The sequence below is a fragment of the Pleurodeles waltl genome, chromosome 7 (genome assembly GCF_031143425.1).
Source record: "Pleurodeles waltl isolate 20211129_DDA chromosome 7, aPleWal1.hap1.20221129, whole genome shotgun sequence".
NCBI lineage: Eukaryota > Metazoa > Chordata > Amphibia > Caudata > Salamandridae > Pleurodeles > Pleurodeles waltl.
In genome coordinates this window covers 115,405,897-115,419,314 of record NC_090446.1, presented here as the reverse complement: position 1 = coordinate 115,419,314, position 13,418 = coordinate 115,405,897, and positions in this window count along the sequence as shown.

Here is a 13,418-nt window from a genome sequence, read left to right as displayed (position 1 = left end):
AGGATCAATAAATTTTCAATTGATAACCGATTTCCTGGGGTGCAGTGTTAGAATTAATGCTAGAGACCAATCGATGTATTATTGGTGTGAGCGTCATTTTTTAACACATATGCATCATATTTTGACCCATATGCATCTTTTATTACGATTACAAGAAATCTGTCTATAACTGTGTTTGTGTCATTTTTCATTTTTTCATATACTTGCAGCCTATAACTATACAAAGATCGGATGGCATGTCCTGCAGTGTGTGTTCTAGTGTATGGGCACATGTGGGAGACCACACTACTGCGGACCATAATACTCATGTTGTTGTGCCGGATTAGCTCTCTTAACTGACACAACAGCAACACAAACTTTTGGAATAAAATTGGTAATTCCTAGTTTGAGCCGGTGTTGCATCAATAGAGGATCGCAAGGCTACTCAACTAAACAAATAAACTCATGGCCTGTGTGTTTAGGTCTGTGAATTGGCTATTTAAATTGTTGTTGTGCCTCTGTGTGAAAGTCACAAGAAAAATTTGGCATAATGTGAATGTATGAATGTGTTATGATTGTGTATACCCATCAGATGCCATTAATTGAGGTACATCAGTTATGACATGTGTTTGTTATATCTGTTGCGTCTTATGCTGTGTGTACTTCCTTGACTTTGGGGACAAAACATTTCCCATGACGAACTATACACAGGTTAGATAGAGGACGGTTGATAATGGCTATGTCACATGTGTTACCCATCACATGTAATTAAATGGTCACTTGTGTGTATACTACCCATGAGTCCATCATTTGAACATGCTAGGTAGATACAGTGTTTGTGACACAGAGTCTCAACTCCAATCCTAAAATTGTTATGTACGCCACAGTTTGAGTCATGTAAATGACCTATGTTTCTCCTGTGGCTTTGGCGTATCAGCAGACCATGCTGCATTTGTTCACATATTTCCAGTGGTTCATTGCACAAAGGTGTCCAGTTCCAGTGTGTGGCCATGTGTACCCAGTGTCAGTATTGACCTCCATGTTGGCATAGTTACGTGCAGGTCTAGTCATGAGTCTGTTGAGCCATTCCCTGAATTAACAGAGTATCCTTCAAAGCAGATTTGACCTAAAGCCAAAGATCAACTAGCGACACACATGGGATAGTCCAGCTATCACAATGCAGAACTTTAATAAGGCTGACAACAGGGTAACCTTGGTGTGCTTAAAAACTTTATGGATCAGTAATAGGAAATAGGCAGCTTTCATCACAACATGTGTACACAGGGTGGGCTTGAAAATTCCCACTGCAACAGGGAACATCAGTGCCTCTGTGCTGATTAATCTCACAGTTAGTCACCACGCAAGCACCATTAAAAGGTGGCGGCAGAAGTGAATCTGTGTGTGGACCGTCAGGGCACAAACAAGTTTTGTCCTTACATACACATTGGCAACCCTTGTTTGTTGTGCTGGAGGCACCGTACCGAATCCTTGCATACAGCCATAGCACACTGTCACTGTTTGGCATTAGTGAATACATGCAAAACCAGACAAGGGATGGGGGCTGGATTAGGCAATTTGAATACATGTCCTAGAACACAATTTGATAAGTAAACTGATTGAACTATACTATCTATTTGAGGATTCATCACAGGCTTACCAGACACAATCCCCCAGGAGGAAAGAGAGGGCATGGAAAGCAACTATGAGACAAATGTAGCCACAGGGAACCTCTATGGTTAACGCAAGGACAGGAACCAGTCAGGCTAACAGGATGCAGGCTCTGTCAGGAACAAACATGAACAAGGCAAATACACAGTGAGCAGACTCTGACTGTGAAAAGCTGGAACAACACTGTGGGAACTAAAAACATTTTGTGCTGTGGTCTGCAAAGTTACACAATCCCCCAAGGGCTCTGGTAAACAACTGATTAGTACGCCAATGCACAACAAGGAAATTCAGAAAATGGCAGCTTCTAAGCAGTTCCAGGCAGCAGCAGGGCCTGGGCAGGTTCAAATGGCTGGTCTGCATGGAAGTGCTCACCGGTGTGTGCAGCTTCAGTCTCTCACAAGTCCGGGAGTTGAGAATCAAGTTCAAAGGGCCAACTGGACCTTTCACATGGGAAGCAATGGACAACTGATTACAGGTCTTACCGACTACCAAGCAGTGCATTATCAGGCCTGAAGTCCATGCAGACTGATGAAGTATGACTATGGGATGCCATACCGAAGTCGGAAGCACACAGGAGTCAGAATGGGAGTTTAGGTGTGTGTAGATGAAGATTCTCAGGGTACAGATAGTCCATTTACAGGGCCCTCTAGAGAAGGGTGGGGAGAGACATAAAACATGGCAGTGGTATGACTTATTACCTGGGATAGAATGCGGAGGGCATGTCTTGTGAGCAATGCTTGTCATACCTGGGGCACTCGTGCAATCCATTTTCAGGTTAGATGGACTTCTTGTCACACGTGCTCCTTGCAGAGATAGCTGATGTCACACTTACTGCTGTCAAGGGTCTGGTCATACATTCCTGTTACCAATGCAATAGCACATCCACTGCCTCATGTATGAAGCACTTTTTTACCTTATGATTGATGGTGTTTTAGTTGTGTGTCATGTGCTGCAATGGACCATGTTGACAACATGGATGTGTCTCATAGTTGTGATCCTCTGATATTGCTCTTCAAATGTGAAATAGACCGGATATATGTCATTAACACTGTGGGGGTCATTCCTACCCTGGCGGTCCGAGACCGCCAGGGTAGGGGTTGGAGGATGCACCGCCAACAGGCTGGTGGTGCATCAAGGGCAATTCTGACCCGCCGCGGTCAGAAAAGGGAAACCGGCGGTTTCCCGCCGGTTTTCCCCTGCCCCTGTGAATCCTCCACGGCGGCGCTGCAAGCAGCGCCGCCATGGGGATTCCGACCCCCTTCCCGCCAGCCTGGTTCTGGCGGTTTTCACTGCCAGAACCAGGCTGGCGGGAACGGGTGTCGTGGGGCCCCTGGGGGCCCCTGCAGTGCCCATGCCGAACGCATGGGCACTGCAGGGGCCCCCTAACAGGGCCCCACATTGATTTTCAGTGTCTGCCTAGCAGACACTGAAAATCGCGACGGGTGCAACTGCACCCGTCGCACACCAGCAACTCCGCCGGCTCCATTCGGAGCCGGCTTCCTCGTTGCTGGTGCTTTCCCGCTGGGCGGGCGGCCTTTTGACGGTCACCCGCCCGCCCAGCGGGAAAGTCAGAATTACCGCGGCGGTCATTTGACCGCGCTGTGGTATTCTGGCGGGGGAACTTTGGCGGGCGGCCTCCTCCGCCCGCCGAAGTTAGAATGACCCCCTGTGTGTGATGTTTGCTGTACATTCATACCCATCAAATGTGATGTGCCTTTACAGTATCCTAATCTGTATTTCTGCAATGCTCAATGAGGCTAAACTCTGATTATGATTCCTAGGGTTCATGTGATGCATAAAAAATTACCCAGAGCATGATTGAGTGATGAAGTGAGGTGTTTAATGACATATGATAACAAAGTGGTGATGGTGACTATAATTAGAAGAAGTTTAGTACGATGTGTTGTCTGCAACGCAATCCAGCAGCTGTGTTTGGATGTTCCCCCTCATTTTCATGGACAGCATCATCCTCTTCCTCCTCTTCAGGCATTTGTGGGTCTGCTTCATAGAGGAGAATGTTCCTCCTTACACAAATGTTGTGCAGGATGCCACAGGTCAAAATGATCTTGCAGACCATTTCAGGGGAATATAGGAGGCTGCCTCCGGTGATGTCCAGGCACCTGAATCTGGACTTCAGGATGCCAAAAGTCCTCTCGACTATGCTGCGTGTCCTACGATGTGCCTCATTATAGGCACGCTCTGCTGCTGTGCTTGGGTTGGCAATTGGGGTCATGATCCATGGCTGGATCCAGTAACACTGATCAGCTGAAAGAGAAAATGAGGGTAAGTATTTGGTTGTTGGTTGCATCCTTGATTATCACTTTGCATGACAGTTGTTATCCTGTGTCGTCTGTGACTCATCAGTGTTTGAGTATTGTGTGGGATCCTAGGCTTCGGTGATGTTCTTTCTGCATTGGCCTGTTTAACTATCAAAACTGGTGTTTGGCTGATTGACCTGATATCAGTGGTATATTTAGAAACTTGCAGTTCAGTGTGTATCTCCCATGCGTTCTGTAACGTGAAAGAAGTGTCCGTGTGCCTTTACTGGAGGTGACATGATACTACCACACACACAATCTATTCCAGTGTGGTGGTAACATGTTTGCACTATATAGCCTGAACATCCTATCCAATTTCACATATATGATTGCAGGTGAAATGCAACAGTGAGGCCCTTTGATTTGGCTAGGTGACAATGCACAACACATCTCCATAGATTGGCAGCACTGAGGTGTTCACAATTGACAATGCACAATTATCCCATGTGTGGCACGTTCTATGCAAACCTATTTTTGTGCCCTCACCGAGTTGGCTCATGTGCAAATGTGTACCTACACTACTGAACTTGCTCCAGGTAAGCTGGCTAACTTGGTTGCAGGGGTGAAGGTTTTAGCGTCAAAAGGTCTATGTGCCTGTACATCTGTTATGTATTTGGGGAATTGTCTCAATCCGTATGGGTAGCAGTGTGCACTTTGCATTAGTGTCACATCCACATGTTTTCATAGCACAGTCCACTTACTTATTGCTAGCTGGCAATGTCACCCCAGGAGTGATGTGAGATGTTGGTAGTGCCTCAATGATTCCATGTCACCTTCATTCGAGTCAACATCGTCGTACTATGTGTCTCATGGTGTTTGAACTTCAGCAAAACACACTACACACCCCTTTACACAGGACGTATTGGTTGGAAGGGTGTGTGATTGAGTGTTAATGATGTGATGTTGAAAGATTCATTTTCCAAGTTGTATTGCCAGTTAAGGCCATGTCATTGTCACTGTGTGGTTTTACATTGGTCCCGTGTGGCTTTGGAGTGGCATCTCTTGTTATTTGCATCTGTCATTTGTCCATAGATGTGTATCCCATTTGGTCAGGATATCAAACATGACTACCAGTGTCACAAATCAGTGTCTTCCTGGCCACATATCAATGTAGTGGTGTATGTGTTGTGTGTCCTACAGGGTTGCTGTGCTGTGTGTAAATGACTAGGTTTCTGTACTTACCAACAAGTAGGCCATTGCCATATTGTCCATCCTGGAAGTGCTGATTGATGGTGCTGTGGCGGAAGATGAATGAATCATGTACACTCCCAGGATGCTTTTCCATGATGTTGGTGAATAATCCACGGTGATCCACTATGGCCTGCACATTGAGTGCTTCCTGTTGCGGTATAGATGCTCCGTTGCAGCAGGTGGCACAATCCTGACATGTGTGCAGTCAAAAGCACCAAGCACGTGCTGGAAGCTATTAATTTCATAGAAACCCTGTTTGGTCTCCTGCTGCTTCAGCTGTGTTTTGGGGAAGCTGATGTGGCGGGGTGTGAGGGGGATATTGGCATCCAGTACCTTGAGAAGGAAGGCAGAGAATGAGGGCTGTGAGATCCCAGCAACCAGGGCACCAGTGGTTTGAAAAGAGGCACTTGCCAACCTGTGCAGGACAGCTGGCAGCTTGGTCACCGGTGGAATGATGTGGGGTGTCTGCAAGCTGGGTGCCAGCTGTGGCTCAATGTGGCGCAGCAGCTGGTGTATGGCTTGCCAGTTTAGTCTGTACCTCTGGATGATGACATGTTCCCTGAGGCGCTGAAGGGTTGTCCTGGTCCTGAATATCCTCTCCTGCCTTCTGCTTTACCTTTGGGGTCCAAGTTGGTGTGGTGGTAGCTGCTGCTGTTCCTCCTGTGCTCTGCGTCTTTGTGCATGCTAGATGAATAGCACCTCCATGTCTTCCTTTTTGAGCTCTGATGTTGCTTGTGTGAGTTTTCCTTAAGTAGTGGTGTGTTTGCCCCATTTTAACGCCTGCCCTGACCCAGGTGTTAAATTTGACACAAATCGGGATTTGCACCATTTTCCAGCTACGCCTCCCATCCGTGCGTCATTTTTGCGCGGTTGGATAAATATGGCGCACGGGTGTTTAAGTCATTTTTTAGATGGGAACGCCTACCTTGCATCTCATTGACGCAAGGCGGTTTCACGCATCCAGAAAATGACGCATCAAAATGTAATTTGGTGTTAAGTTTGCGCCGAATTAGCATTAAAAAAAATTATACTAATCCGGCGCAAAGGGAGTATAAATATGGGCCAAAATTTGAACCTTTTAAAAAAAATTGGTACCATGGGAGTCCCACAGAAGTCCAGCTGTATATAAGGTTCCAGATATCACAAACGTTTCTAGAAAATTAACCCTGACCACTTTTTAAACACAAACTTCTCAAAAACTACTGAACAAACTTAGACCAAATCATGAGAAGTATGCTTTCTGGGTAAAGTTCTAACTTTCTGGCATATTTGGTGTAATTCCGTTCAACCTTTTTTTCTGCATCTGTAAGCAAATTTTCCTTTGGGATTTAAAATGGGAAATCAATGTTTTGGTACCCCACTGTTTCCCGCTTGAAGAATCAGCTCAAAACTTTCCATAAAGGATCTGAAGTGTGTGAACGTTTTGTTGGAAAGTTTTGTGGACATTCCAGATTCATCAAATGGTGGCAAAATATTAAAGAAACAAACTATGACTTTCCTTCAGATATAGATAGATATAGTTAGGACCATGTTTCCATTGAAAAATAGTTTTTTGACTTGCCTAAATCTTTGGCACCATTTGAAGAATCTTCACAAAATCTTCCAAACAAGTGTCCCGGTGATACTAGTTGCATATGTAAACTTTCCAGGTGATCAGTCAAGCAGGGGCCAATTAAAAGGGGTGGTCAAAAAGATGTGTTTCACATGTTAATTCCCAGAGGACCTTTAGACACGATTACAGCCCGAACCGCTGAACGGAATGACACAAAAATTGGCAGAATGCTAGCTTTCAGTATGTGGATTACGCTTTTGCTTACCTGGTGTAAATCAGGTCAGTAGTTTTTGAGATATTAAACAGAAAATAAATTTGTATATCTAGGGACACAGATCCTTCATGAATAAATTGCAAAAATTTGCACATTTTTGTGAATGCACGTGCAAACAGAAGCGCTGTAATTGAACACAACCTGACTAAAAAGTTGCAGCCGACATTTTATTTTATCGGAGAGGGTCCCTGGGGCTGAAAATTGAAATGATAATTGGTATAAGGGTTCAGGGTGGAGGTACCTTGTCCCCAGGGCTGTGATATAGGGGTGTTTTAGTCTCAAATTATGGATTTACAATATTTTTCTTGCACCATGTGCGATATTCACGAATACCCTTGAATATTCGAGAATATGTAAAAATGTTTTTTAAGAAAAACATTCACAGACTCATTCATACACTAATTCATTTGATCATACATGCACTCAGAGACTCATTTGCCCACTCACATACCTACTCAGACACTCATGCACCCACTCAGACTCACTCATAGACTCACACACCCACTTTCAGACCCTCTCAGACATTCATGCACCCACTAACAGATCCACTGACGGAGACAGGCCCTATGGCCAACCTCTGCCGCACACGGCCAAAGGCCATGCATTGCTGGGGTTGGGTGGTCTAAGGGCTGGGATACAAGGCTTCGCTGCAGTGCGGCACAGGTTTGGAATAAAATATAGTAATTAAAATTACTTTATGTTAAAAAAACTAAGAAATTCAATTAAAAAAGACAAAAGTTACAGGGACGTCATAGGTAGGTTCTCAATTTACTCATACAAAACCATATAAGTTCAGCAGTTGTAGTTAGAGTTATTTCAAGTAACTATAACTTGCGCTCTAAGGTAACTATAACTCACGCCTTCGCCATGCACAGCTAATTACTCCATATATTATATCTTTGATATAATCACTGCAACATTTGGAATAGAATTTTTGATAAGAAAACTGTGCATGGCAAGGGTATAAATATATAAAAAGATATCTAGAGAGATAGATATGTATTACTGTATTACAATGGCTTTTATCATTTTACAGCTCAGCGAGGATGACACTGTGTTAATCCTATGCTTAAAGATTTTTTGCTGTACAAATGACAAAAGACCAAGATCTGACCGCCGGGCGGCCGCCAATGCGGCCGCACTCCCGCTGCGGTCATTATGAGATCCCCGCTGGGCCGACGGGCGGAAACCTGGTTTCCGCCCGCCGGCCCAGCGGGGATCTCGTCCGCAACACAGGAGCCGGCTCCAAATGGAGCCGGCGGTGTTGCGGCCGTGCGACGGGTGCAGTTGCACCCGTCACGCTTTTCACTGTCTGCATAGCAGACAGTGAAAAGCTGCATGGGGCCCTGTCAGGGGGCCCCTGCACTGACCATGCCAGAGGCATGGGCAGTGCAGGGGCCCCCAGGGGCCCCGCGACTCCCCGTTTCGCCAGCCTTTTCCTGGCAGGTTCAAATCTCCAGGAAAAGGCCGGGGGTCGGAGACTCGTAATGCCCTGGGCAGTGCTGCAAGCAGCGCTGCCCAGGCGGATTATCACCGCCGGGGCAAATGTGCCGGCCCCGGCGGTGCGACCGTGGCACTTCCGCCGCAGTCAAAATACCCAGGATTGCACCGCCAGCCTGTTGGCGGTGCAATCGCCGAAACAGCCCTGGCGTTCTTTGTCTCTATTTAACTCAGCGTGGATAGCACTATGGTGATCCTATGCTTAAAAACTTTGCTAGATAAACAGACATTTGAGGTGAACAAATCTAGAGCGTCGCTGGTGTTGTAGAGTGCTCCTCATTGGAGCTGCTCTCCACCTAAATTTGGGAACTACCTAGAGTTCTCGCTTGTATTTTGCATAATTTATGCATCACTCTAACCCTGAAAGGGTCTTGTTTTGGTTTATACTAGATGCTCCCCGGTGTCTGGATAGAGCTAAACCCTTCTGAAGAGCTCTAATGAGAGCAAAACCCATGTCAGGGGTTGCTTTACACATTCTAGGTTGGCTTGGATGATATTTGACCAGTCCAAAGCTGTAATACTGTGCCTGGAGTGGTAAATGACTTTTGTCATTTCACAGCTCGGCGAAGATGACACTGTGTCAATCCTATGCTTAAATATTTTGCTGTACAAATGGCAAAAGACTTTGGGCCAGATGTTTCAAGCCTTTTTGCATTCGCAAACGGTGCGAATGCCCGTTTGCGAATGCAAAAATGCCTTACAGTATTTACGAAAGGCATTCGCAATGCAAATTTAAGGAATCGCTAAAATAGTGATTCCTTAAATTTGCGAGCCTAAGAAATCACAAATAAGGAACCCTTATCTGCAATTTCTAAACCACATGTAACAAGCAATTCCTTAATGCAAATTGGGCATTAAGGAATCGCTATTAACACCCAGTTGAACTTGGTGGTAACTATGTGCAAATTTTAAAAATGCATTAAAAATGCATTTTTAAAATTGACATATAACGCACACATGCCCCTTTGGCATGTGTGCACCTTACATGTCCTTAAAAAACTTCTTGGGGTGCAGCAGAGGGGCCTTAGGCCCCAAGCACCCCGGGCTTTGCATTTCCCAAATTTGCAAATTCCAGTTAGGAATTTGCAATTTGGGAAATGCAAAATATTTGCAAATATGGGCCTACAGGCCCATAGGTGCAAATGGGGCCAGTATCACAATTTGCGATTCCGTAATAGCATTTGCGATTTTTAAGAAATCGCTATTACGGAATCGCAAATATGATACATTGCATTTTGTGAATAGAAAATAGCGATTTCTTAAAAATCACTATTTCCGAATCGCAAATGCCTTTTTTGTTACATCTGGCCCTTGGTCTCTATCTAGCTCGGCGTGGATAGCACTATGCTGAGACTATGCTTAAAAACTTTGCTAGATAAACAGACATTTGAGGTGAGAAAATCTAGAGTGTCGCTGGTGTTGCAGAGTGCTCCTTATTGGAGCTGCTCTCCACCTAAATTTGGGAACTACCTAGAGTTCTCGTTTGTGTTTTGCATAATTTATGGTTCACTCCAACCCTGAAAGGGTCTTGTTTTTGTTTATACTGGGTGCTCCATTGTGTCTGGACAAAGCTTAACTCCTCTGAAGAGCTCTAATGAGAGAAAAACATGTGTCAGGGGTTGCTTTACCCATTCCAGGTTGGCTTGGATGGTATTTGACCAGTCTAAAGCTGTAATACTGTGCATGGAGTGGTAAATGGTTTTTGTCATTTTACAGCTCTGCGTGGATGACACTGTGTCAATCCTATGCTTAAAGATTTTGCTGTACATTACAACCCTGGCGGACGGTGTTAAAGCGGCCGTAAGACCGCCAACAGGCCGGCGGATTTTTTTGGGGAATTACGACCGTGGCGGAAACCGCTAACAAAGACAGCCACTTTAACACTCTGACCGTCACGGCGGTACAAACAAACAGCTCGGCGGTCACCGCCAACAGACAGGGGGAGGACAATGTACCGCCCACACTATCATGACAGGCCAATCCGCCATCTTTTCTGGGGCGGATTCACCACGGATAAAAACACAGCGGAAACAGGTATTTAGAAGGAAAAACACTCACCTCTACACATTCCACGAGGAAGGAGGACACCATGGAGCCGGAACTCCATATTCTTCCTGCGCAAGTCTTCCTGCTCCTGTACCAGGAGCACCATCGCCGGCGGCAAAGACCACCGTGAGTACTGCACCTACGACATAGGGGAGGCAAAAAAAAGGGACACTCACACGCAACACCCCAACCCCCACCCCCACCCTCACCCACTACAACACACACACCAATGCATATCCAAACATTACAGTAACACCCCCCAAACCCCCCGGAAGAATGCAAAGACAAAAGGAAATGAGTGTAACCATTGTAATATATAAAAATTCAGTAAGCAAAAATATATATATATATATACACTATTAACAAAATATACACCACGATCAGTAGTCCAGGTATTGCACCATTCATAGTCCGTGGACCACTGGGCCCAAAATGCATGGGCGAAGCCCACACAAGAAACCCGAACATGACGGAGAGAACACTGCTGGGGCATCAGATAGAAATACAACAGGCACCTCAGGGGGAAGTGAAGGGGGGCACCTCAGCCGGATGAGTGCACGACGCCAGATCCACGAGGGGGCTCCATGCCCATTGATGTATCCTGGGGAGTGCAAAGCCACAGTTCCACAAGTCCCTACAGTGGGTGGTTTGCCCACTGTACCATCCTGGGGAGTGCAAAGCCACAGTCTCACAAGTCTCTACAGTGGGTGGATTGCCCACTGTACCATCCTGGGAAGCGCAAAGCCACAGTCTCACAAGTCTCTACAGTGGGTGGTTTTCCCACTGTACCATCCTGGGGAGTGCAAAGCCACAGTCTCTCAAGTCCCTACAGTGGGTGGTTTGCCCACTATACCATCCTGGGGAGTGCAAAGCCACAGTCTCTCAAGTCCCTACAGTGGGTGGTTTGCCCACCGTACCATCCTGGGGAGTGCAAAGCCACAGTCTCTCAAGTGGATAACAGTCTCCACTGGTTCTGGAGGGGGACTGGTGCCCAGAGTGCTTCATCCTGTGCAGGACAGAGGTAGTGGATGCATGTCTCCACTTGTTCTGGAGGGGGACTTGTGCCCAGAGTGCTTCGTCCTGTGCAGGACAGAGGTAGTGGATGCATGTCTCCACTGGTTCTGGAGGGGGACTGGTGCCCAGAGTGCTTCATCCTGTGCAGGACAGAGGTAGTGGATGCATGTCTCCACTGGTTCTGGAGGGGGACTGGTGCCCAGAGTGCTTCATCCTGTGCAGGACAGAGGTAGTGGATGCATGTCTCCACTGGTTCTGGAGGGGGACTGGTGCCCAGAGTGCTTCATCCTGTGCAGGACAGAGGTAGTGGATGCATGTCTCCACTGGTTCTGGAGGGGGACTGGTGCCCAGAGTGCTTCATCCTGTGCAGGACAGAGGTAGTGGATGCACGTCTCCACTGGTTCTGGAGGGGGACTGGTGCCCAGAGTGCATCACTCACCCCGTGACAGTCTCAGTTGCGTCACTGCCCCTGCCGCTCATGGGCTAGTGGTGCTTGAGTTGGCGGTCCTTGCCCTGTTCAGCGGTGCTTGAGTTTGCAGTCCTTGCCCTGTTCAGCGGTGCTTGCCCTGTTCAGCGGTGCTTGACTTGGCGGTCCTTGCCCTGTTCAGCGGTGCTTGCCCTGTTCAGCGGTGCTTGAGTTGGCGGTCCTTGCCCTGTTCAGCGGTGCTTGCCCTGTTCAGCGGTGCTTGACTTGGCGGTCCTTGCCCTGTTCAGCGGTGCTTGGCCTGTTCAGCGGTGCTTGAGTTGGCGGTCCTTGCCCTGTTCAGCGGTGCTTGAGTTGGTGGTCCTTGCCCTGTTCAGCGGTGCTTGCCCTGTTCAGCGGTGCTTGAGTTGGCGGTCCTTGCCCTGTTCAGCGGTGCTTGAGTTGGCGGTCCTTGCCCTGTTCAGCGGTGCTTGGCCTGTTCCCACGGTGCTTGAGTTGGCGGTCCTTGCCCTGTTCAGCGGTGCTTGACTTGCCGGTCCTTCATTGCCCAGCTGGGCTGGGGCTGGCGGTCCTTCATTGGTCAGATGGGCTGTGGCTGGCGGGGGCCTCCTGGGCAGCTGGGCTGTGGCTGGAGGGCCCTCCTGGGCAGCTGGGCTGCAGCTGGTGGGTTCCTCCTGGGCAGCTGGGCTGTGGCTGGCGGGGTCCTCCTGGACAGCGATGATGGGGCTGGTGGTGGCGTCCTGGGCAGCGACGATGGGGCTGGCGGTGGTGTCCTGGGCAGCGACGATGGGGCTGGCGGGCCCTCCTGGGCAGCGATGATGGGGCTGGCGGTGGCCTCCTGGCAAGCGACGATGGGGCTGGCGGGGCCCTCCTGGGCAGCGACGATGGGGCTGGCAGTGGCCTCCTGGAGAGGCGACGATGGGCCTGGCGGGGCCCTCCTGGGCAGCAACGATGGGGCTGGCGGTGGCATCCTGGCCAGCGTTGATGATGGCGGTCTTCTCCGCCGTGCTGCTCCTCCAAGACTTTGCGGGTTTCTTCTGCCCCTTCCCCACCCTGGGAGGAGTCACAGCTGAGTCCACACTCCCCCCGTGAGCGGCTTGGGTGGCTGGAGTCTTCCCCCTCACCTGCCGGGCACTGGCCAACTTCTGGTGCTTCACAGGGGGGGACTGGCTGTGCTCTGGCTCCGTGACACACTGGCTGGCCTGGTGGCCGGTGCACTCCACATACCTGTGACAACAGGCACCACTGGTCCCAGTGATTTTGTGGCTGAGGTGCTAGTACGGGACCTATGAGTTGGACGGGGGGTGGTGGGAAATAGGTTAAGGGTGGAGAGGAAAAGTTGTTTGGAGACACTGGGACGGGTAGCTGGAGGGGGTTTGGGAGTGGAGGAAGAGGTGGTGGTTGTAGGAGGTGTAACTTTTGTGGCTTTGGGTGCAGGTGCATGCGCTGGAG